The sequence below is a fragment of the Delphinus delphis genome, chromosome 9 (assembly GCF_949987515.2).
Source record: "Delphinus delphis chromosome 9, mDelDel1.2, whole genome shotgun sequence".
Classification (NCBI taxonomy): domain Eukaryota; kingdom Metazoa; phylum Chordata; class Mammalia; order Artiodactyla; family Delphinidae; genus Delphinus; species Delphinus delphis.
The window spans coordinates 83705569-83726479 of record NC_082691.1 but is presented as its reverse complement, the minus strand read 5'-3'; the positions used below and the strand labels follow the sequence as shown (position 1 = coordinate 83726479).

At 48.5% G+C, this 20911-nt stretch overlaps 1 long non-coding RNA gene across 1 annotated transcript; it reads right to left on the bottom strand.

The window, feature by feature from the left end:
* Positions 1–16705: 16705 nt before the first annotated feature.
* On the bottom strand, positions 16706–19363 carry LOC132430746 (uncharacterized). Its single transcript, XR_009520556.1, has 3 exons — positions 19270–19363; positions 17958–18147; positions 16706–17031 (listed from the first exon to the last, which is right to left on the bottom strand). It is a non-coding gene; the product is annotated as an uncharacterized lncRNA (long non-coding RNA).
* Positions 19364–20911: the final 1548 nt, after the last annotated feature.

Genomic DNA, 20911 nt, shown 5'->3' with positions numbered 1-20911 from the left:
TTAATACTTTTGTCTCCATCATGAGAATGTAAGTTCCATGAGAGTCAAGACTGGGTCTGCCCAGTCCTAGCCCAGGGCCTGATACGTAGTAAGGGTTCTAGAGGCTGTTTAATGAAGCTTTGAGCAAACGCGTTTAGCAGTGTCCGGCACATAGTTGGCCCTCAATAAACATCCCTGGAATAAACTCTGACTACATAGAACAGTGACTTCACGATCACACACCTCCAACAACTGAGCTGAAGACTGAAGCTTAACAGAGCAGAGGAGGGCCAGGGAGCCAGGCTGCCCAGCAGTGCCGCAGATGGATGGACAGCCCGCCATGAGGTCCACTGGCTTCCATGGGATCCCAGCCAGAGGAGAGCCTCAGGGAGCGAGAGAACAAATTCTTTATAAGGAAAGGGAAAGAGGGGCTGGATGTTGAAGGACCTTGACAGAGAGTGGGAGCCATTAAAAGCATGAGAGGGGGTTCACATGGTCAAGTCACCATGTGATTCAACTGGCAGAGAAATATAAGAAGAATTGCAGGGAAAAAAACTAAAATCAAAGAGACAAATTATGAAAGGTTATTTCTGCACCCATTGTTCATTCGTCCAACCAGGGAAGCATACACTGAGAGCATACTGTGTGCTGAGCCGTATGCTAGATCCTAGAGATGAAAAAATGAGTCAGATTTAGCCCTGGACCTCAGCCATGGTTCCAGGAGCATGAGTGAGGAAACAGAAAAAGGAAAGACCCAAGAGACATATTGAATAAAAGAACATCAGCCCTGTTAACTGAATTTTCTTCTGGGAGGAAACTAAGCAGTCATAGTTCCATAGACTTTCCCACCTCGAGCTTAGCAATGGTGCCCCCGGCAGAGACAATGAAGCTGAGGAACAAGAAGGGTGGGACTAAGATGTGTGCTGTGAGCATGGTTGTTTAGAACATCTGGTTGCAGATGTCCAGTAGTTAATTGGGGCTGAAGTCCAGGTGGAGATGTGGTTCCAGGCATCATCTTCAAAGACAGGAAAGATGACGTCTCATCAAATCAGGGTTTGGGGGGCCAGCAGCCTCAGGCCTGGGAAACTGTGCAATCTGCAAGGTTTTGTGTAGATGAGTGTGCAGTGGAGGGTGTGAAAGAAGAGGGTGGCGATGGGAATTGGCTGGTGTGAAGGACAGAAGGGGCTCTGAGGAAGTTACATGGAATAGAGGGCACTTTGAGCTTAGCTGTCTACAGACGGCTGGGGAAAGAGCCCTGCGAGGAACAGAGCGAGAACAGTGACTTCCCTTCCCTTTAATGATTTAATTGACCAAACTATCGTGTTCATTGTAGAAGATTAGAAAATGCAAAGAAGCAAAGCCGTGAAAAAAGTCATCCCTAATTGCACCATGTGGAGATAACTTGTTAATATATTTGTGCTGGTTTGCCCAGTCTTGGTATCGGTACCTTAGTTCCCGGGTTGGAATCCAGCCTGGAAACTCTGAAGAAGGAGATGACAGCCAAGAGACTGACTGCAATAGGCTCAGCCTCTGGGCTGCGTGCTCTTTCTCTACTCTAATCTCTCTTCCCCACTGGAGTGGAAGGACTCGGGCCATGATCCTGTGTAGAGCTGGACCCTACCCAGGTACCCGGGGCTGAACAGGCATTTGGGAAGATGCTGTGGAGAAGTAGCAAGAAGCCTTCTATCCCACAGAAGGCTAAGATCTAACGCATCCTGAGGCTTCCCAAGTCACCAGCCCAATTTTGTCCCTAAAGATGTTTTACGGCACTAATTGCATACTCACCTGTAGACACGCCTCTAGCAGCTGGAAGCTAGCTCTATAGGCTACCCTCACTTCTCCTGCAGTTAGAATCTTAACTGTGCTGGGTACACAGCACCTTCTCAGTGACCCTTGGGGAATTCAGTCTTCCAGGACAAATCTGGGAAGAACTCAAAATCACCCTGGAAACATGACTGTGACATCAGTGGTGTGCCAGGGAGCCTGTATGGATGGTGTCTGAGGGCTGGCTTTGGGGCCACACCGTCTGAGTTTGAATCCTTGTGATTTATAAGCCTATGACTTTAGGTAAGTTACTTTCTCTCTCTGCCTCTATTTCCTTGTTCATAGTGAGAGCATTGCAGTACCACCTCATAGGGTTGTTGTCAGGGTAATTCGCGTTGTTATAAGTAAAGCACTTGGTAGCCACTCTACAAATGTTAATTATTAATTAGAGCAGGGGCATTCAGAGTACACTGCATGGTGGGGTTAGCCTGGAAGGCTCCCTGACGAAGGCGCCTGGCTTGTATGGGCTGAGCAGTTGGGGAGGGGAAGTTCAAATATGTCTGCTCAGTGGAGTCGAACGCAATGACCAGAAATCCATCCATCCTTCTTTTATGCAATCATTGGGACTGAGTCCTAGCTTGTCTCATCATGGCCTGTAATGAGGCCAAGGAGTGGGGAGATCTGTTTGCTCAGGGCTGAGGCCAGGCTGCCAGGCGCATTTTTCCTGCAGCACGTTGCATAAGAGGGGTTGCTGCATGGCACCCTGCATGGCTGAGCCCTGGGGCACCAGGAGCTCTGGAGGACCCTCCTGGGCCAGGCCTGCTCCCAAAGAGTGTGGCTGCCCAGCACCCAGCACCCAGTACCCAGCTCCTGCCTGAGCATATCTCAGATGGGAGACATCGCTCTGTGCCTGGGAAGATGTCACTTTAAGAAACAGGGTTATTCTGATTACGTAAGTAATGAACATTCTTGCAGACAACATCCAGAGAAGATGCTTTAAATTTCTTCTAATTCACTATCCTGAGATCACTAATGTTTTATATTTTTTATGCATAATTCTTTCTTCTTTGTGTCTCTGTAGATATGTACATATATACTTTTTTCTATCATAAATAGAATCATACAGTAATACCATTTTGCAATGGGATATTTTCATTTGTCTTGCCGGCCCAGTGACCCATAAATATTTATTAAACTGACAGGATAGACTGCAACCCAACTCACAGACCTTTCACCTCCTCATCCCACACGTTTAGATCAACGTTCCTGGCATCTCACTGCCTTTGAAGTGGACATTGGAGCATCCTTTCTGGAGGCCACTTGAGCAATGTATACCAAAGGTCTTAAAATACGCACTCCTTTCAACTGGCGATTTCACCTCTAACCGGCGATTTACTCTAAAGTAATCCAAGACCCCCAGGAGCTGCCGGCCTGCCTTTCCCCTCCATTTCCCCTGGATTCTCTTTATGCCCCCTCCACTCACACCACTCCCCATTCACCTCCTGGTCTCCTTAGCATCCTTACCATGGGGAAGAAGGCATTTCCCGTTCCATTATCTAAACTCCTCTCCCCCCAAGACACAGATAAAATACTACCTTCTCTAGCAAGCCTGCCCTGACCCCCAGCTGGACATCTTTTCTACTGTGCATTAGTCAGTTACATGCATGATTTATCTGAACCTCCAAACCACAATCTATTTGAGGGCTGGCAGGCGGAATCCACAGCTATTTTATCTTCATCCTACTCTACATCTGGCAGACTGTGGTACCAAGAGCAGGTTCAGAAAGTTGGATGGAAGGGTGCGCTTTGGGGAAGGAGGTGCTTTTAAAGTGTCGCAGTCACTCCCTACAGCGCTGTGAGACCAGTCTTCTGTCTACAGATATTATCATCAGGGACGAGCTGCAGGACCACAGACCCTTTGTAGTAGCAGCACTATTTTCAACCCCAGTTTTTAGAATCTCAGTCTAAAATTTATTTGAGCCAATGGAGGCCACGAGAGGTGAAAGGCATTGGCCCAAGGTACACGAACATTCTAGAACCTGTCTGATCTGATTTCAAGGTTGATGCTCACTTTCTCAGCCAAATCACTTCATGTTTATATTGTGATACAAATGTGATTATTTCTAACAGAAAAGCATTCATTCCTTTACAATAAGATCTAGCATGCAAGACTTTAAATATATGCAGAGGGTTCCCCTAGGGAGTTCCAGGCAGGGTTTAATGAACTAAAATTTGATTTAAAAGTGCCAGCTTCCTGAATGGGGCTTTATGAGATGAGGAGCCGCTGTCGTGACACTTACCAAAGACTGGGAGGACAGACAGACCCTGGCATTCTCTTTTTCTCATCCTCAAAGCAGCACCCTTTCATTGATAAAAATTGAATTTGTATTGGTAGCACGGTTAATTACTGATAGTAAATTTGCCCAAGGGAAGGTTATGGAGACATTTAACCCCTGCTGTATCGGGAGGGTGGAGGAAGCCCCTACGTGTGTCGGCTGCAGTCAACCCTTCAACGTGGGGAACCACTCCAGTGTTGGGAATGAGAAGGTTGAGGCTCAGAGAAGTTAATTAACTTGCGCAAAGTCGCCCAGCAGAGCCGCAATTCTAGTTCTGGTCAGTCTGCCTCAGGAGTCAGGGCTCCCTCCCCCATCTGGGTGGTTCTCACCCCCGGTGTACACCAGGGGCTCTTGGTGCCCAAGTCCCCACCCCAGCCGAATAAAATCAGAATCACTAGGCTTGGTGCCAGGCATCTGTATGTTTTAAAAGCTCCTCAGGTACTTAGATGAGCAGCCAGGGTAGGGAAGGTGGGACCTGTGCTGAGCTGCCTCTCAGCTGTCACCCGGTGGCTTCTTAACTCACAGGGAGGGACCTGACCCAAGTGACAGAGCTCCCACTCCATTCACCTTAGAATCACTTGGGAACCTTTATGACGGATGCCGCCCTGGCACCACTATAGATCAATTAAGGCAGAGATGCTGGGGTGGGAAACACGCACCGGCACATATAATTTTAAAGCTCCCCAGGTGGTAAAAGTGCAACCCGTGTTGAGAATTCGACTCCAAAGGCTTGAACCAAATGGCCTGGAGAGGCAGCTGACCAGCCCCAACCTGACCAGGGCAGAGATAAGGTGACAAGGGGGCCTGTCCTTTGCTGGCTTCCCAGCTAGCTGTGGGGAGGGAGGAAGAAGGAGAAAAAAGAATCAACATCCAACAATCCAGTATGCAAAGACGTCGTTAAATGCTCAAAAAGAATTCTTACTCTCAAATCAATTAAATGCTGCCCAGCAAATTCTTTGACAAATTTACTTGACATAATCTTTCTTCACAGAAAAAGCCAAGTGTAATTTAGTCTTTGTCTAGAAGAGTGATTAAAAAATAAATTTTCATGAATGGGATCCAGATGAATGAGGTTGACTTTGGGAACAAAGGGGACTCGGCAGAAAGACAGAAATGGAATCTGGGCATCTATTATATGCTGACTTTGCATGCAAAGTGGAAAAGAACTGCTGAATAGGATTACTATGCTGAAGGGGAAAACAGAAGAAGTTTGACAATCAGTGCATGAAAGAACAAGGTGAAGCCAGGGCCAGGAGCTTTGTGAGGAGGGTAGGCTGGGGGCTGGGAAACAGGGGCCAGTCCAGGGTGGGGTTGAGCCCCCCTCTTCTAGGTGACGCCCAGGCTCCGTCATCCGTGCTGGATATGACCTTCAGGGCCCACGTGCTTCTCCCCGCTCCACTCTGGGCCCTCCCTCCTTCTGAAGGGCCTGGGCAGAACACTGATATAAACTCCCTTTACGAGAGTGTGGGAATTACTGAGGAAATGGAATTTAAAGCAAACTCTCCTCCCAGCCCAGCAAACCTCTCCGTGGAGGTAGCAGACAAAGAAAACAGTTTTATTATTGAATTAACATTAAACCAGAATGTGAGGCCACCTGCTCAGAGAGCGCAAAGACAGAAAGAAATCACCTTTTCTCTAGACAGGCAGCTACCAGCCATCAGGCAAGAGAACTTGATAGCACCATTGGTCATGCGTAGTGCACCCTAGATTCACCTGATTACTGGTGTGGCCGTCTGTGTTGGCTTACTGCCTTTATCCAAAAGCAAAATAAACTCATATCTTTATGACAAGAGCTAGTTTTGCTACTGGAAGCCGAAGTTAGAGTCCTACCCTCCCACAGAAACTAGGAGGCGAGGCGCTGTCTTCCTGGATGATTGCAGTTCAAAGAAATGGTTCCCGGGTCCTTGAGAAAGACATGCGTGGGTCATAAAGCTGGCAAGAGGCTTACTTGACTTTTGAAAAGATTTACATACATTTCAAAGAGGCCAAGAAAGCACTTCCAGTTACAGGTTTTCTAAGGTAAATGCTCCAAGGAAAGGGAGTGAGGTGGGGTGGGCAAGTCTCTTCTGTTATTTTCAACAGGGAGAGGTAAGCTTCTTATTTTGAATTTTTCTCTACCCTTCCAGACCTCTGCTTTGGCCTTCATGGAGTTCCTGCTGCAGAGGGTTGTGAGCATTTGACCTCCGGGCAGCATCGGCTCACAACCTGAGGCAATCTGAGGGGTAGTGTAGACGTAGATGGATTTGGTCTTGCGAGCTGGGTGGGGAGCAAGGGTGAACATTGCCTCCAGCTCTTGGGAGTTTCAGATTTGGCTAAGATGCTAGTTGTAATAGGTGTCACCCACACCCCGGATCCCCTGACCCCTCCGCCTTCCTGGACCCATCCTGTGTGTCTGCTCCCCGCTCCGGACCTTCTGCTTTCTCTCAGCTCCCTGCCCAGCAGGAAGGCAGGTTGGGGACCCCGGCCAGGCATGGATCCTGGGTGGTGGTGGCTCTATCGCTCCCTCCTCCCAGCACAGCTCCTAGCTTCTGCTCCGCTCCAATTAGACTCTAACCCACTAGAAGCTGCAGCCAATTCTGTGGAAAGTTCAGATCTTTAGGGATTTCATAAATTAGCCTTTCCTGCTAAGTGCTCTCCAGAAAAAAAAGAATTGAGGAGTGAGGGGCGAGTTGCAAAGCACAGCACAGTAGCTGCTGCGTCTTCCCAAGCTCTGAGTGTTCGTGTTGCAAACAATCCGGCAGAACCATCCCAGGAAGGGGGCTGTGGGGCTGAGGGGGTGGATGCAGGGAGAGCTGACCAGCTGAGGGGGCACTGGGTGGCTCTGGGCAGGTTGGGGGTACAGATGGGGGGGATGGTTCTGAGGTGCATGTGGTAGGACAGTGCTTGTCCTGTGTTGGCAAATTCTGAGCAGGACCTTTAGGGTGTGTTTGTCAGCGTGTGGCCTTTTATGTTTACGTTAGAAAATTCGGAGCAGGATCCTAAATTTCTGCACCCCTGTGTGTCTCTGAGCAAGTTTTGCTGCGTATCTGTGTCTGTCGCATGTGTGGACACGTTCTTGTTCGTAGTGCAGAGGGGAGAGATTTCCAGGGATCCCACTTTTCGAGCCGTGGCTGGGGTAAGTCTGGCAGTTTCTTGGTCCTAGGCAGTGTCAGCAGAGAGGGAGGGTCACTGAGGCTGGGATGATGTGTTGACAGGGCCCAGTCCTCGTGGAACTGGGGAGCAGCCTCCACCTGCCTCCCCACATGCTCTGGGCTGTACCTGGTCCACTATTCTTCACTCTCCTGGTCCAACACTTGGCTGCTGGTGGCTGCGAGCCCTGGCTCCAAACATGTAAACTCTCTCATGCCCCCAAGCTTTTGCACTTGCAGGTCCGTCTGCCTGGGACACCCTCCCCTTCTTTCTTCATCTAGATAAATCCTGCTCATCGTTCAGTGATGTCCCCTCCTGCAGGAGGCCTTACCCGCCCCTCTGGGATGAAGAGGGAGTACCTCTCCTGTGCTCTCGTCTCACCCTGGACGTGCCTGTATTAGAGCACTCTCCACTCACTGCTGGAATCCCTCATTTCTTTGTCTCACCCACTAGATGGGGAGCTCCTTGAGGACAGAATGTGTCTTTCATCCCTGGCTTCCCACCATCCAGCACAGTTCTTAGAGGAAAGTGAGCCGGTGAAACGAATGAATCTTGGGTGACAGCACCTCATATTTGCATAGCACTCACCAGGCACTCTTCATATACTGTTCTGCGCTCATCCTCCCACAGGCCAGAGGGCAGGGAGAGCCAGATGTTGTTATTCCCATTCAACTGTGGAAGATCCTGAGGTTGGACTGGTTAACAGCTCGCTCAGGTTTCTCCTGACTGCATAAATCCCTGCTTTCCAGCCCAGGAGCAGTTGCCACCTTGGGAGCAGTGCCTACAGAGCGAAGGTGGCTGTGACCTTGGGCAAGCAGGCTTGGGGGAGCTTTGCCCTAAAGCCCTAAGCCCCTAACTCTCTGGTTGCTAGAAGGTGTGTGTGCGAGGGAGGCGGGGATAATGTTGTGGAAGTGGATGGAGTGGGCAGCACAGGGATCTGGGTTCCTGGTCCCTTCCATTTGCTCCTGGCTTGGCTCCCATCCCCTCTCCACACTCAGGCCCAGGGATCCACTCTACTTTTCCCTGGGCAAGAGTCTAAGTCTGGCTTCTCCAGAGAAAAAGAACTAATGGGATATACATATAATAAGGAATTGGCTCAGGTAGTTATGGAGGCCAAACAACCCCAACTCTGTGGGGTGGGCTGGCCGTCTGGAGACTCAGAAGGGCAGATGTTCCAGTTTAAGTGCAAAGGCTGCCTGCTGGAAAAATCTCTCTTGCTTGGGGAGGCCCTGGGACGGGGAGGGGAGTTTGATCTTTTTGTGCTATTCAGGCCTTCAACTGATTAGACGAGGCCCACCCACATTATGGAGAGCAATCTGCTTTACTTAAAGTCCACTGATTTAAATGTTAGTCTCAGGAATTCCCTGACAGTCCAGGTTAGGACTCAGCGCTTTCACTGCCGTGGCCTGGGTTCAATCCCTGGTCGGGAAACTAGGATCCTGCAAGCTGTGTGACACAGCAAAAAAAAAAAAAAAGTTAGTTTCATCAAAATAACACCCTCACAGTTGACAAACTATCTGGGCACTGTGGCCCAGCCCAGTTGACACATAAAATTAACCATCACAGCAAATGATAGCTGGGATACTTGGGAGTCTCTCCAGGATTCAGGGAAGAGAGGTTAATGGGGAGTCCCAAACACTATGTCAACTGTCACAGCTCCCTTTATAACAAAACAGGAGTGAAGTGGGAGGAAGGATGGATTGACAGGTAGATAAACGGGTAGATGGAGAGGCAGATAGGTAGATACATAGACAGGGATAGACAGACACTAATACTGGTAACTAGTAACTTTTTTTTTTTTTTTTTTTTTTTTTTGCGGTACGCAGGCCTCTCACCGTCGCGGCCCCTCCCGCCGCAGAGCACGGGCTCCGGGCGCGCAGGCTCAGCGGCCATGGCTCACGGGCCCAGCCGCTCCGCGGCATGTGGGATCTTCCTGGACCGGGGCACGAACCCGTGTCCCCTGCATCGGCAGGCGGACTCTCAACCACTGCGCCACCAGGGAAACCCGTAACTAGTAACTTTTGAGTTGATATTAGACTGAAATTTTCAAAAATGCAAAACGAGAGAGTAACAGAACAGAAAGGTCAACTTATCCAGCTCTAAGTTGCCACGGAGGAAAACAATACCCAGAGAAGAAAAGTGACTTCCTCAAGGTCACACCTGAGTTGTTGGGAGAGATTCTATGGCCTGCTAGTCTGATTGCTGGGTTGACACTGGAACGAGGTATGCATAGTGTGTACGTTGGATCCATCTAGGCTAAACTGAGGAGCAACCGACTCTGATTCTCAGCGTTTACTCCTCCAAGGCTTACTGTGTGCTCTTGCCAAATGACCAACTCAGGTTGGTGGAGGAGTTCTACTCCACATCCTGCCCTGACATCTCAACGTGCGGCCTCTGCGGCCCCTGAGGACAGAGAGAGAGTTGGTGTGTTGCTGCCAGGTTCCATATTTCAGCCCAGGAGCAACACCTGTCACTTCTGCTGTCAGCCACGTGGTCCCTAACCGGTCAGAGGGCTTGGACTGTGGGTGAGCACGTGGATTTTGGCGAGGAGTAAGTGTTTCTGCCACAGGGAACTTTGCCATCTCTTTCTTGGGATCCCAGTGTTTCCTTTTCTACATGTCTGAGCCAAAGGGGTTGCCCCAGGATATCTCAGAACCCCAGGGATCTCCCCTGGGCTCCTGGAACCTCCAAGAGTTCTGACTTTATGTTTTACAGATACCTCCGCCTTCACTATTGCAGAACTTGCCGTGCTTTTTGTGTCTGTGAGGTTTTTAGGAAACATTCTTTTCATCCCTTTCACCTAAACAAAGGGATGAAGTCGAGAAGCAGGGTCTGGCAGAAGCCCTGGGCCTCCCGCTGGCCATACTGCCTGAACCATTGTTGCCTAAAGCAACAAGGCCTTGGGCTCCTCCACCCACCAGCATCACCCCAGGGAAATGCCGTGTGGGATTCCCCTTCACTGTTATTCATTCATCGTTAAGACATTGGCTATCATTATTTTCAGGCTTTCAAATCTTGCCCCTTCCAGGGTGGGGTTTTTCAGTATGACAATTATAAGAACTTTATAGATTCACATCACTAGTACCCCACAGATTATGTATGTCCTTTGAGGTTCCTTGCCTATGCTTAGAGCAAACTGCCACGAGATAGTTAGCTGGGTTTGAATTGCTTAGTTCCCCAAAGGTATTTGTAACTGAAGCATGCTTTCCCAGTGGCATTGGTGTTCTTTAAACAACCTGAAACGGAGCTTTTTATGAAAATAACCAAGAACAAAGAAGAAAAAGTATTAATTAAAAATAAGATCCGTAGTTGGAGTTAGATCCAAAGAAATGCAAGCACCTAGGCATAAAGCAGTATCTTCATTACTAGTGTTGCCATCCTTTATTTAATTTAATCTTGGTCCTCCTTAGGATGGAGTAACATTCATTGACTCTGAATCTTTTAACCGTCTTAGGTGTTTGCCACATCTGGTCAGATTTTTCAAGAGCCCTGGTCTGCAGTTTTTCTCCAGCCTTGATCTCTGATGTTTAATTAAGGACCCCCCTCCCGACCTCTTACAACTTCTCAGAAGAAGGATTCAGTTTCTTCTAGGTTTCTTTGCTTCATCATCCCTGCTTCCTTGCTGAGAGAAAGAGTAAATTATACAAAGGTGTGATGTCTCCAGAATATTGGAAGCTTGTGACTGCCTTTTTCTGAATCAGCATGTGAATCTTCCTCACCTGAATGCCTTTCTCAGGAATCAGCTGGTTGATCAGCTCCATCAGTGGCACAGTGGTTAAGAATCCGCCTGCCAATTCAGGAGACGCCGGTTCGAGCCCTGGTCCGGGAAGATCCCACATGCCGTGGAGCAACTAAGCCCGTGCGCCACAACTACTGAGCCCGTGCGCCACAACTACTGAAGCCCACGTGCCTAGAGCCTGTGCTCTGCAACAAGAGAAACCACCACAATGAGAAGGCCGCGCACCACAATGAAGAGTAGCCCGTGCTCGCTGCAACTAGAGAAAGCCCGCGTGCAGCAACAAAGACCCAACGCAGCCAAAAAAAAAAAAAAAAAAAAAAAGCCCATGTTATTTACCATTGTGCTATAAAGAAAAAGAAAAAAGAATCAGCTCTTTGCTGAGTTTGTTATCACTAATCTCTATTGAAAGATCCCTTAGCAACCAGGTCCCTGATAAGGTTAGATTGTAAGCTGACCCCTAATGTTGCCTGACTCTGCAAACCTGCTCTCTTGTAGGTAGAAAGCAGGCCATCCCAGAACATGACTTTTAAAGCCCCTTTAACCAGAAGGTGACTCAGAGACACAAAGTAATTTCTACCCGAGCATCCCTCGTGCTCAGACCGATGCAAAAATAGAAAAGTGTTGAAGGAACTTGCAGTCACTTTAGGGAGAGCCCCGTGGGAGTCAGATACAAAGCACCATGGCCCAAGTGTCACAGCCCATCGAGTCTGACTCAGTGAGGCGAACTCCCCTGGGTTCAGACCACCTGTAAGGGGAGCTGTTCCCTGTAGCTCCCGATCCTGCTTCAAGGCTAATGTCCGGGGTCAGGGTTGGTGTCGGTTTTGGTTCTTTCCCAGGTCACAAGAGCTCTCGCTTATAGGGGAAGACACGAGCATGCAGAGGCGAGCGGGTTGGAGTTCGGTAAAGTCGCAGAGCCGAGTTGCCCATCAGAAGGCAGGGTGAGGAGGACCAGAGCATCAGGAAGGACAACTGCCGGGTTTTGCTGCGTCCTGGCGGGGGTCGTTCTTGGGGAGTTCAGCCTGTTTAAGCAGGGGTATTTGGGAAGGGCCTGGAGAAGCCTTTGACATGGACAGAGCTTTTCCCCTTAGAAAGGCTGAACCAAGTTGGTTAATGAAGTTACCTAATGCCAGTCTGATTAAAAGGGTCCATGTTATGCCTCAATCCTGAGGCCACAGCTTCAAGGAGGGGTGAAGTGGAAACTGCTTGTGGGTGGTGTGTGGATAGAAATCGTTAACGTTTATTGAGTGCTGAGAGCCAGATTTCATTATCTTATTTATTAAGATGCACAAGGTTCTCCAGAGGAAGGTCTCATCCTCTTTGGGAACAATCAGGAAACAGAAAAATTTGACTGGGGACGGGTCTTGGTGTCAAGAGGAGCTGTCCTAGTAAGATGACTTCCTCCTCGACAGTACAGGTCTCCTGCAGTGCCAAGACCCTCCTCTCTCAGGCACCTCCTACCCCCATCCCCTTGGGCTCCTCCACCCACCAGTGCCAGGGCCAGCCGACCTGTGTCTCACCCAGGCTGCACCCAGGCTCCTGTGCTTTGGGAGGGATTCCTCGCTGAGCATGGTGCTACGTGCTTATCATTACGTTATCTCATTTCATCCTCATCATAACCTTATGGAGGGAGGATAGTATTTTTGCTCCCATTTTACAGATGAGAACACTGAAGCACAGAAAAGATGAGGATTTGCCAACGATCTCACAACTAGAGGCTGACTGGCAAGCTCTCCCCATGTTCAATCTCAGTCTCCCTAATATAGTCACCTGCCATGGTTCTGACTCAGTCTATAGAGTTCCACCCTTTGGCTTCCCAGCCGGGTGACTGGGACCATTGAGAATCACAGGTAAGACTAAGAGGGTCTGAAGAATTGTGGAAAGGTGTCTTATTCTGCAAAATCACTAAACAGACAAAAACAGAAAACAATCTGCATTGTAGATTGTATTAGTCGGCAAGACCTGCCAAAACAGAATGCCACAGACTGAGAGGCTAAAATACAGAAATTTATATTCTCACAATTCTGAAGGCTGGAAGTCTAAGATCAAGGTGCTGGCAAGATAGGTGTCTGGCAAGAATTGCAGATGGCCGCCTTCTGGCTGTGTCCTCACATGGCCTTTTCTCTCTGTGCACACATCCTGGTGTCTCTTCCTCATATAAGGACACCGGTTCTGTTGGCTTAGGGCCCCACCCTTATGACCTGATTTAACTTTAATTACCTCCTTAAAGTCCTGTCTCCAAATATAGTCACATTAGGGGTTGGGGCTTTAACATATGCATTTTGAGGGAACAGAGTTCAAGCTCCCGCATAGATTATTCAAAGCTCTGTGTTCCTCCTACAGCAGCCCCTACAGCGTGGGGCACAGTCAGCTCAATCCCAGGTGTCAGCCCCTCTCTGCAAGACTTGGGGGCCAGAGACTGCTCTCTGGAAGCCACATCCCTGAGAGACCACTGCCCTGCTGAGAATTCAATAAAGGTTTTTTTGTTTGGTTGGTTTTTTTTTTTTTTTTTTTTTTTTTGCAGTACGCGGGTCTCTTACTGTTGTGGCCTCTCCCGTTGCGGAGCACAGTCTCCGGACGCGCAGGCTCAGCGGCCATGGCTCACGGGCCCAGCAGCTCCGCGGCATGTGGGATCCTCCCAGACCAGGGCACGAACCCGTGTCCCCTGCATCGGCAGGCAGACTCTCAACCACTGCGCCACCAGGGAAGCCCTGGTTGTTTTTTTTTAACAGACTATTACTACAGACTCCTGCAGCTCTATAAAACCCAACATTTACATGTAATTTTCACTTCAGCTAAAGCTTTTACATTTACCATCTTGGCACAGGGACTGAAGCCACAGCCCCTTATCTGGTCAAAGTTTCTATCAATATTACATTTTTTTTGAGTCCTCATAGCTGTCTAGGGATCCAGAGGGCTATGATCTTTCCATATATGAAACTGGTTTCTCTGGTTCTACCCCTGGAATAGTTTTTCCAATGAAAGGAATGGCTTTGCAAGAAGCCATGCATACCTTGGTAAACTAGCGCTTAAAAAAGCACCCTGATTTGCAGAGTTTGCCAAGTTCCATGGTGTAAATACTCCACTGTAATAGATTTCAAGCTACCAGTGGTTTAAAAGGCAGTTCACAAAGTTCCTGAATATTTTACACTTGGCTCTCATGAGCCAGTGTGAGTCTGCTCCAGCACACTGCAGCTTGCTCTGCTCCTGGTTACAAAAGCTGTTTTGTAGACTTTAATCTGAGTCAGGGGTACGACCTGAAATCTTGATTAAAATGAGGTTGCCAGGCCCGTCCAGGATCCAATCCCACAATCTTCCATTCTCATCATGCTGTAAACCCCTGAGCACAGATCCATGTATCTCTAATACCTGCTTCTTCTAAACCTTCCTAACTTAGAAGAATCACCTATTTGCTGGAGATCAGTCACCCCTCTGGCCATGGGAATTCTCATGAGGCCTTGATCTGCCTGGGAAAAGTCAAAAGTTCACCAAGAACAAGTCAGGGTCAGACTGATGGCAGGTGTAAAAGCTGCCCGAGGGGCTTCCCTGGTGGCGTAGTGGTTAAGAGTCCACCTGCCAATGCAGGGGAACACGGGTTCAAGCCCTGGTCCAGGAAGATTCCACATGCCACACAGCAACTAAGCCCGTGTGCCACAACTACTGAGCCTGCGCTCTAGAGCCCGTGAGCCACAACTACTGAGCCCGTGTGCCACAACTACCGAAGCCCGCACGCCTAGAGCCCGTGCTCCAGGGCAAGGGAATCCACAGCAATGAGAAGCCCGCGCACCGCAACGAAGAGTAGCCCCCGCTCGCCGCAACTAGAGAAAAGCCAGTGCGCAGCAACGAAGACCCAACGCAGCCAAAAGTAAAGAAAGAAATTTAGGGGGAAAAAAAAAAGCTGTCCCAGTATGTGGTGCTTTGTCTGAAACTGGACATCTCTTTATTTTTCATTCAACCAAGCCTGTGTTTGGGGCCCTCAACCAGTGTTTCCTATCTGACCTACTGCTGATGACCAGGGGGTCACAAAGTGGTGGTCAAGCTCTCCTTGGGCCCTGAGTGACTGTCTGCACTCCGTGTGTGTGAATATGTCTAGGGAGCTTCCATCCCAGAGGCAGAATTGAGGAGCTCTATGGTGCAGACCACTGAATGTCTGTACTTCTAAGTTCATGGCCACTACGTGGCATTTCAGAGGAAAACAGAGATCTGGGAGCAGACTTTGGAGACAACTAGGCTTGGAGATAATGTACACCACCAAATTAAATATAAGTGGGAATTGCAGCAAGTGCTAGCCCTGGAACATGATGGCTTCCAGAGTGACTGAAGTGGGGAGGAAGGGATGGTTCCCCCACCTCCTTCCCTGGCTGTGCTCCTGCTGCTCTATCAGGCCAGGCTTGGTGGGGAGGGAAGAAGGTTCGCAGGCAGCGGGAGGAGGCAAAGGGCCCCGCAACCCCCGCTTCCGCACGCATGGTCTCTTCCTCTCGCTTCCTCTGTAGTCTGATCTCCAGACTGTTCCTGGGTCCTGGGCGAGCCAGTTGAAGTGGGCATGATACTAATAAGCTGATTTAAGAGAGGAGTTTAGCTCATTGGGCCTTTGGGAAAGACCTCAGCTGGCACTCTGCTTGGTAAGGTAAGTTTCAGTGAAGCTAACAGGGATACTAGCCCACTCCACCGTCATATTCTTATTTTATAAGCTGACTGTATCCATAATGACTTCTGTAAGTGGAATCCACCTTTCCTCTGGCAATAGATGGAATTGTAGATGGTATCCTTGGGGTCTCCTCTCCTTTCTAGAGCTTCTCTGAGCTCAGGGGAGGGTAGGCACAGATGACTTCACACATCCACTTACCCTTGGGGTCCCTGGTCAGTGTTGTCCATAACATATGATGCCATTTGGAACATCAATAATGAATTGGTCCTTTCTCTTATACTCCCTAACCCTACTTACTCATAGACCTATTTTGAGGAATAAATGAAATTAAAATAATTATAGTCGAACATCTACTACATGCCAAATCCTTTACTAGGTATTTGACAAATACGATTTCCAAACCTAACGACAAGATCATGAGATAGGAATCATAACTACCATTTTATAGATGAAGAAACCCAGAGAAGTTATGAATTTGCTCAAGGTCAGTAAGTGTTAAGATTCCAGCCTAGGTCTTTTTGACTCTAAAGCTCACATTTTCCCACATGATACTATGCTATATAAAACATTGCACCGACCAGCACAAAATTAGGTTGTGCTGCAGTAATGAGAGACCCCCAGATCTTAGTGGCTTCTAACAACCAAGTGTTGCTTTATCCTCGCATGTGATGCCTTATTCACATGCATCACAGTTGGCTGGGAGCTCTGCCCCATCATCCCCCAGGACTCAGGCTGAAGATGGGGCAGCCACTGGACTGTTGCCAGTCCCCATGGTAGAGAGAGTGGGAGCTCTGAAGGGTCTAAAACCAGCAATTAAATACCCTGACATTGAATTGACACACATTGCTTCTACGCACAACTCACTGGCCAGAATATTACATGAAGATTCCAAACCACAAGGGGGCGGAAGTGCTGTCTGACTGGACAGCAGAGAACAGAAAGTATGGCAAGTCGCATTCAAACCTGCCATGAGTGTCTGGAACGGGACTTGGCACCTAAATGCTCAGTAAACCCTACTGTATGCCCCCTCCCCTTCCCCGGCTATGAACAGATCAAATAATGCTTCTTTGGATTAAGAGACTGGCATAATGAACAGGCCCTTCATTTTGCACTTTCTTCAACACTTCTTTCTTTATTGGCTTTCAGCTGGATCATAGGATGCTGGCAGCAGTACACAATCTGGGTCAGATGGTCCCAGGGCCTGGGTCTCCAGTGACTTGATGTCTGACCATGTGTCAAGGGTCTCCATCAGTCAAGGTCAAATGCCATGTTGCAGGTGATGGATGACACTCACATGTCCGTGACACACTGCCCATTGGCTCAGGGCTACAGGCAATCCCTGGCTGGCGGCTGTAACTCCAATCCTTCTTCTTCCAGACAGGGAGGTGTATCAGAATGCAAGTGAGTGACAGGGGCGTCATCATAGGAATATGTTGAATCTGTTCTAATCGATAAAAAATGCATCAATCATTTGAAAATCTGAATAGTTCATTATTAATAACAAATTTTCTATGACACACCTCATAACAGACATGCAGTGTGTCAGGACATCACCATGAAGGAACTGCTGGTCAAGATGATGCCAGGCCAATCCATTGTGAAAATGAAAAATTGTGTCAATTAACTGGTTGTTTTATCTACATGGTGCCAAGGAATTGATTGGAAAGAACGTTTTGTCCACACTAACTGAATTGGCTAGTGGTCTTGGCATTGTGTAGACCCAGCCTGAGTATTAAGAATGTGAGCATAGGGGCTTCCCTGGTGGCGCAGTGGTTGAGAGTCCGCCTGCCGATGCAGGGGACCTGGGTTTGTGCCCCGGTCCGGGAAGATCCCACATGCCGCGGAGCCTCTGGGCCCGTGAGCCATGGCCGCTGAGCCTGCGCGTCCGGAGCCTGTGCTCCGCAACGGGAGACGCCACAACAGTGAGAGGCCCGCGTACCGCAAAAAAAAAAAAAAAAAAAAAAAAAAAAAAGTGTGAAAAAAAGAATGTGAACATAATATCAAATCATGGACTGTCGGACTGAAAGGAATCGTCAGAGACAATTTTCATACATTCCCCTCATTGACAGATACGGAAACTAAGGAACAACCAGCGTTAAAACATTTGCTGAGGGACACGCAGCGCAATTGTTAACTATTGTTTCAGAAGAGGTAAATGTGGGCACATCTTCACCCACAGCATTTTTAACATTTTCTGTAGCTATTTCAGAACCAAGACGCTCAACCCAATGGCATTGCATACTTTCTAAAAGTAGACAAGAATTTGAGAAACACCCCGTGGTGCAATTGTTCATTGCTTAAACTTGCTGCTGACTCATTTGCCTTCCACTTCTTTACCAACATGGTTGTGGCATCCGTCACTTACATTGGCTCTTTTCCCCAGCTGGTCCCATCCTCCCGGCAGGGCTGGGAAACGGGATGTAGTGACATCACCTCCGCGAGTCCTCATTGGCTGGTGGGCGGGGCTCAAAGGTGAGGACTCCGATGGGACCTGCTTGGCGCAGGGGTAAGCCTCCTGTCCTCCAGCATGAATCCTCCAGCACGAAGCAAGCCACCTGTTGCCCACGAGAGCAGGACGTTTAGGGCCAAAAAGAATTTCAGGCTTCATCTTTTTGAAAAAGGACAAATACCCCCCTACAAGCAAACAACTCCTGCTGGCCGCACTTAAAGTGTTGGGGGGAAAATGTCTCATCCAGAAATAGTGCTCGGATCAGGGCCTTCCACACTCCCACTTAACTGTGAATTGTATTTTTTCACTCACTTTGGGTTTCTGCCCCTTGAAACGCCTCTAGTCTGAGACAGGCGATTTTGTGGTGTCCCTTTATCCCCTTTCTCAAGTCTGCTTCAGAGACCTTTAAGGCTCCTCGCTTCATGGTCTGGGAGGGAACTCCAGAGCAGTTCTGAATGGCCCCAGAGTCACTGGCCAAGATCTAGCCTGTCCACTGTCACTGCCCAGTCTAGGATTTTGGCAGCTCTCCTAGCCCCACAGGCCCAGATGCAGGAGGCAGCCTTTGGCATGGACAGAGAGCTCTTAGGCTCAGGGCCAAAAAGTCAGCCCTTTCCCCCAGATGGAGCACATGGGACTGCCCTGCCCCTCTCCTGGACATCGCACCTCCCGTGGGTTTGTATGGCTCAGAGAGTATTTGGAGTTGGGTCGGGGTAGGAGAGCAGGGAAGATGGGACAGTAGGGTGACATCCTGGGACCATTCTGCTCCTAACCCACACCAAGTAAGAGAGGTGGAGGAAGAGGACCATGAGAGCGATTCTGGGTCACAGCGGGTGCCCCCCTCTCTCCTGGTTGTGATGGATTGTTGAAAAGCCGTTGCAGAAAGTCTTGCCCTTTCCAGCCCTCCTTGCTGGCTTTGGTACCAAGCTGCAAGCACAAACACACATACACCACTCCACCTTATAACACACATACTGGTCATCCCTTCTGGGCCTTCTAGGGGGGTCATCCCTGCTAGGTTCGTATTCTGGAAAACCCTGCTGGTAAAGGAATTGATGGCTGAAGAATTTAAGACTTTCAGGGAGAAGAGAGTTAGGAGAAGAAAAGTCAGGAATGAACTAGAGAAAACCCTTATAATGGTTTTTATGTTCAGAAAAGAACCCAATCTGAGCACATACTGAATAAAGAGTATTCTAGAACATATCATATCCACACCTATGGAAGTACGAACCTGTCAGCCAAGCTAGTGAGCAATTCAGCAACGTGAGTATCACTGGGAATGCACTCTCCCAAGGGCGGCAGCACCACTTCTAGGAATATACCCTAGAGAAACAAGTTCAAGGATGTTCACTGCAGAATCATTTGTGACAGTGAAAAATTGGAAACAACTTAAATGTCCATAAGTAGGTGAGCAGATGAATTGTGGTCTATTTGTACAGTTTAATGTTATTCATCAATTAAAATGAATGAGCTAGGTCTCCACCCATTAGCATGAATAGCGCTTGGAAACATAATGTTAGGTGGAAAAAAAGCAAGTTCCAGAATGATAGTTCAGTGTGACACCACTTATGTGAATTAAGAAGCACTCAAAGCATGGCAAGGTGTAATTTATGAGTTATTCATATGTAGTAAAGTAGGAAGACATGTATGAAAAGAAAATCCATCAATTTCAGGACAGTTGCCATGTTTTTGAAGGAGGAAAAAGGGTGCAAAGGGGACTCTGCCATGTCTGTAAGGTTTTTGTTTGCTGGTTTGTTTACTCATTTATTTATTTTTAACTGATCTGATATGAATGTGGCAAAATGTTAACATTTGCTATTTCTGGGAGTGGGTGCAAGACTTTCATTATATTACCCCCTTGTATTTTTCTGTATGTTTGAAATATTTCAAAATTGAACAAAGAAAATTCCCATGGCATTTTGCCCCCATTTACATGAGCAGTAATGGGTATGGTACTGTGATTTTCCATTTTCATCTTGTCCTTGAAAGAAAACTTTCAAGATTTCCCTTCCTTATACCTCTAACAAAATGCTTGTGTGCTTTTGTTCTTGTTGTTTTGGAAATATCATCAAAAGGGACATTTTTCCAGCCACTTATTCTGTGCCCTCCTGATCTCACGCATGGCTCCGTCACCCGGATACCTGGAGAAACAGGTACAATCCAAGCAGGCTTCACCCAGCCTCCTCGGCACCTTAGCCCAGTCCCTGGGCTGGAGTCTCACCTCTGCCCAGGAGGGCTTCCTGCCAGACTCCTGCTGCCCCTCTGCCTGGAGGGGAGGCCCAGGGTCTGGTTCACTTTCTCTGTCCTTTCTTTACCTTTCTCAAAGTTTCCTCGTGAAACCCTCCCTACTCCTTGGCCACCACATCTCTCTTTTCTATCTCAGCCCTGAGATTCATGATTCCACCAGCACTGACCCACTGAGTCCTTCTCAAACTGGAGTGTGCATCAGAATCACCTGGAAAGCTTACTTAAACCCAGATTGCTGGACCCCACCTCCAGAGTTTCTGATTCAATAGGTCTGGATGGGGCCCAGTGGTGTGCTGCAAGCTGCTCTCTGAAAAGAAAATAGGCACTGATTTGTAGTGTTTGCCAGTTTCCATGGTGTAAATATTCCCACCGCAGCTGATTCCAAGACCCCAGTGCGACTGTCACTAAAGGTGGAGCTGGGGAGCAGATGCGCACATTTTCGTTCTCCCAAGGTGACGCAAACCATCTCAGCACGCCCTTGGTGCTGGGTGCTGGGACCAAGAATGTGCGTTTCTAATAAGATCTCAGGTGGCACTGAAGCTGCTGGCCCAGGGACCACACTTCCAGAACCACAGCCCTGGAAGGCTGAGCACAGGAGCGTGGGGTTTGGGATGGGATTCCTGGAT